Source organism: Suricata suricatta, chromosome 7 (assembly GCF_006229205.1).
Source record: "Suricata suricatta isolate VVHF042 chromosome 7, meerkat_22Aug2017_6uvM2_HiC, whole genome shotgun sequence".
In the NCBI taxonomy this organism is placed as follows: domain Eukaryota; kingdom Metazoa; phylum Chordata; class Mammalia; order Carnivora; family Herpestidae; genus Suricata; species Suricata suricatta.
In genome coordinates, this window is record NC_043706.1 from 100,780,393 (window position 1) to 100,784,979 (window position 4,587).

The following is a 4,587-nucleotide window of genomic DNA, read 5'->3' on the forward strand; positions in this document are numbered from 1 at the left end:
ACAACCTAAGGTTCACATCTCCTTTGGGTCAATAAGATCCCATTGAAATGGGCCATATCCCTGAGATTGGCCACTTGGAATAAGACTGCCTTCTTCTGCCTCAGTTTAAGTCTCTTTTCTCAAACAGATCTCTCATGCCTGCTCTTCCCTTTTATAATGCAAAGATCTGGTATCTCCAACCCATAACTGACATGTTTGAGACATTTTTCTATCATCTAGTCATACTAATTCTTACCGTAGACGTATAACACAAGTTGGAATGACAGCAAATCTCAACTCCTTTATAAATGACTTGCCTCTAGTTCAGAGATCGTCTACATACAGCCCATTCTTAGCTTTGATATTAACAAGCTGTGTGACATGGGGGCCAAAAATGCAAATCAAACTTTGTATTTCTGAGATATGTTAGAAAGAAGAGATTGTACATTATAAAATGCCATGTAAAGGTAAGATTATAATTTAAACAGTTATAGGAAGAGCTGTCTTAAGTAATGTATATTCTATTTGTAGTAAATGTAATCAACAAACACTGGGTTTACAAAAAGCAAAAGGCTCAATGCTAGGTTCTCTATGATTGAGAGGATTTTGAAGATTTATCATTACTTCCATAGAGAAGTTTTATATTCCAGTTTGGGTAATGAGGTAATCCCAAATATAAAGTAATACACTACAAAAATAAAACTTACTGGTAGAATTTAAAATACACAGTCCAAGGTGTGAGGTTAAATTGAATTAAATATGATAATGGACGTAGTAGGTGAAAAATTTAAGCTCAATTATAAGCTAATAAAAAGGCATAGGTTAGTAAAAGAAGGCATACAGCACAGAAGTGAGAGAAATACTACAGTTGTTTGATTTAAAAAAAAAATAGCTTTAAGCAGAGGCTGCAGCTCAGGTGCAAATTCTCAGAGCTGAGAGAGAATTTAGAGCTCTCCAATTCAACTCCTCATGAAGAAGGAACCCCGTCTGCAACAGCCTAACAGAAGACCACATCAGTTCTAAATAAACCCTACTATTCCAAAGGGCACACCACTCCCATAAACCAGCCAATTCAATGATCAGGAAATATGAGATTTCGAAAAGCTGTTATCCATAAAGGGAGCCAAAACTTAGGAGTGAGATGTCTTCAAGTCTTTGGACATTCCTTGCCCTTGACCATGTCAGGACTTGAGCTCTGTGGAGAGAACCTGCTCTACACAAGGCAGTCTGCTTCCTTCATTCAGTAAGTACTCACAATAATTTCCTGCATTACATGCTACAATTCCCCTCTTACAGGAGGAACCAGGTTCTTGGATATGCACTGTGACTAAGCTTACACAGTTAATAAAAGGCTGAGCCAGAATTTCAGCCAGGTTTGATTCCAACTTTCACATCCCTCTACTCCCTTAATTGGCCCTTGGAGGCTGATCAGATTAGGTAAGTGTGCTGCATGTTAGACCAATAGAAGAGAGGCAAACATGGGATGTGCTTATGAACATGTAGAGAACATGGAAATTCTATGAAAGTGACTGAATGAAATCTGAGTAATGTAAACTAATCTGCTCAATCTAAACAGTGATAATGTCAAAGAAATCTGAGAATTTACTAGAACTGCCCTAAGAAAGTAACAGTGCCCAGGCAACATCAGACTATCCAAGTAATCACAACTTTGCAAGATAAAAGAGGAATTCCATCAAAAAATGCAGCAGTCTTGCAGAAAACAGTTGTTTAGGGGGAATTAGATGAATGAGAGATGCCGAGGCGAGCCTCCCCGTGGATGCAGGCAGCCGTTGGGTGGGCGCGTGGGCCCTGACGCCCCTGCCCGCCGTGTGGCAGCAGGACAGGTCTGCGCGCACCCTGCCGGTTATGATCCCAACTCGCACCAACGTGGCTGCGGGGACCCCCAGTAGCAAAGTGAAATACTCAAAGCTCTCCAGCATTGACACTGGACACATTAACCGTCAGAAGGAAACTTCATCTACTGAAGGTAGCTTTCAATCGAAAAGATGTCCAGTGAGCTCTCACTTATTCAAGTTTAAGAAAAACTCCACCAGGATTCCTTATAAGGCCATTGCTTGTGCCACCACTCAGTTTTTGATTGGCGCCTTTCTCGTGTTCCTGGGCTGCCTCCTGCTGTCAGGCTACATCAGCAAAGTGGGCACCAACCGGGCCGTTGCCATTCTGGTGGTCGGTATCCTGGTGTTTGTGCCGGGGTTTTACCACCTGCTCATCGCCTACGGAGCCCACAGACGCTGCCAGGGCTGCTCTTACAGTGACCTTCCGGACTGTGATGACTAGTCCCCAACGCAGCCAGGAGAAGAGTCACAGACGGGGCTGAGCTGAGCTTTACACCATTTGGCAGAGGCTGTGGAAATCTATGCCTAGAGATTAAGGAGTTCTGCAGCTTTGTAGATACTTAGTAAAACTATGGCCAGATGTTATAAATTCATGCCCAAAATGTTAATTGAGCTTACAATTAGCCAAATAGGAAGCTAGGAAATGCCCCATTTTTATTTCCCTGGCCCTGACAAATTTTTCTGCATGGATACGCATGGTGGAAGAACAGCAATATTAATTGAATGGGGAAGTGAAAATTATTTTGTAGGACAAAATGTTGTCACCACCACCCTATTTAGAGCTGAACATTTCTTTTAAGCAGTCCTCGTTGATAATTTTATCTTATGGCAAAAAGAAAAGTGCAATATGTCTGATTTCATATGACTAAGTAATTTGGAAAATTTCCAAGTATCTTATCCCCCACGCTTATCTCCAACTTTGCATCCTATGGATACCTTGGCAAAATAACGTATCAACTTAGGAAAAATAAAGAGAGCAATACAGTTGTGTTGTGTGAAGCTTTAGAGTCAGAAGTGGTTTTAAATCCCAGATATCAACATTTTAACTGTATGACCTTGGACAAATTATCCTAATACTCAGAGTTTAGGACCATAATTCCTACTGCTTTGGATGTCAGCAGTGTCACATTTTAAAATGTGCATCATCTTTATTTAAAGATAGAAAATGTTCTCATTAAAATATATTTTAAATACTAAAAAAAAAAGTATGGGTCAAATATAGTATTTATATCAACATGGTACATAAGTGTTCCTCAAAGTGTTACTACCTCACTGTAAAATAGAGATTTATAGAAGACTGGACATAAAATTAACTAAAGCTACAAGTAAAGCCCTCCCATCCACTGCAAGCTAACCTAGAAAAGTTGGCCACCCAAAAGAATGAGACTGCTAATCTGTAAAGTTATATCTTGGTTTAAATCAGGACACTGGGTTGCCTTTTCATATGACCCTTTTACTCTTGAGTCCTATGTCGAAATAGGGAAGATCAAGGATTTGTGGCACCTAAGGCTCACGCAATTTGAAGGGCTTTCTTAAAGAAAATACAAAATTATGAATGGGAAATTAAGTGCAGGGCATGACAAAGGGCCTATAAGTATCATCAACTTCTTGGTAAACCTGGTACTCATAAAGAAGGTAAAGGATCTAGAGAAAAGGACTGAATGTGGGGTTATGTCTGCAGTTAATGCTATGGTCCAGATTAAAGATAATTGAGTAAGCAATTTTAGAATAAAGGATATCATTTCTATAAAAAGAAGGACTTTCTGAAGTGTTGTAGATAAAGAACACAGGCATACCTTGCCCATACTATGGGTTCATTCTGTCCCAGACCACCTCCATGAAGCAAATATTGCAATAAATTGAGTCAAATGATTTTTTTTGGGTTCTCACTGCATATAAAAGTTATGTTTAACTATACTATAGGCCATTAAGTGCGTGATAGCATTATGTTTAAAAAAATGTAAATACGCAAATTAAAAATACCTTCTTGCTAAAAAATCCTAATCATCATCTGAGCTTTCAGTGAATCGTAATCACTGGTATAATGAAAAAGTTTGAAATATTGTGAGAATAGATATGAAGTGAGCAAACCTTGGTGAAGAAAGGGCACCAATAGACTTATTGGATGCAAGGTTGCCACAAACTTTCAATGTATAAAAAAAGCAAAATCTTCAAAGTGCAATCAAGTGAAGCACAATAAAATGAGGTGTGCCTGTATAGACTGTAATTTATGAAAGATAAGGAAAAGACTGTATTTCTGAACAAAGAATACTGGCACTTCATAAAGGAGAAGAAAGAAACTCTCAAGAGTGCTAACCTCAGGCTACACAAAACATACCCAAGTTAAAAAAAGAGTTTGGAGGTCTTTCACTGGTACTATATTTTGTGCCCAGACACATAACAAATGGGGGGAAATGATACATTTCTAAATATTAGTTTGACGTTGTGCTAAATAAACAGGGATAATATGAGCTGTAATTTTGGGGGGCTTTGATAGCATCCTCCTAATCCTCTCTCTTATTAGAAGCCACAGATATACAGAAAAGTCCATTGAAATGTATCTGGTAAAATGTCCAACCTCAGGGGTACCTGGGTAGGCTCAGTCAGTTAAGCATCTGACTTCAGCTCAGGTCATGATCTCACGATTTGTGGGTTCAAGCCCCATATTGGGGCTCTGTGTTGACAGCTAGCTCAGAGCCTGGAGCCTGTCTTCAGATTCTGTGTCTCCCTCTTTCTCTAACCCTCTCCTGCT

At 39.4% G+C, this 4,587-nt stretch overlaps 1 pseudogene; it reads left to right on the plus strand.

The window, feature by feature from the left end:
• Nucleotides 1-1,845: 1,845 nt before the first annotated feature.
• LOC115297126 lies at nt 1,846-2,834 on the plus strand (annotated as a pseudogene).
• The last annotated feature ends 1,753 nt before the right edge of the window (nt 2,835-4,587 follow it).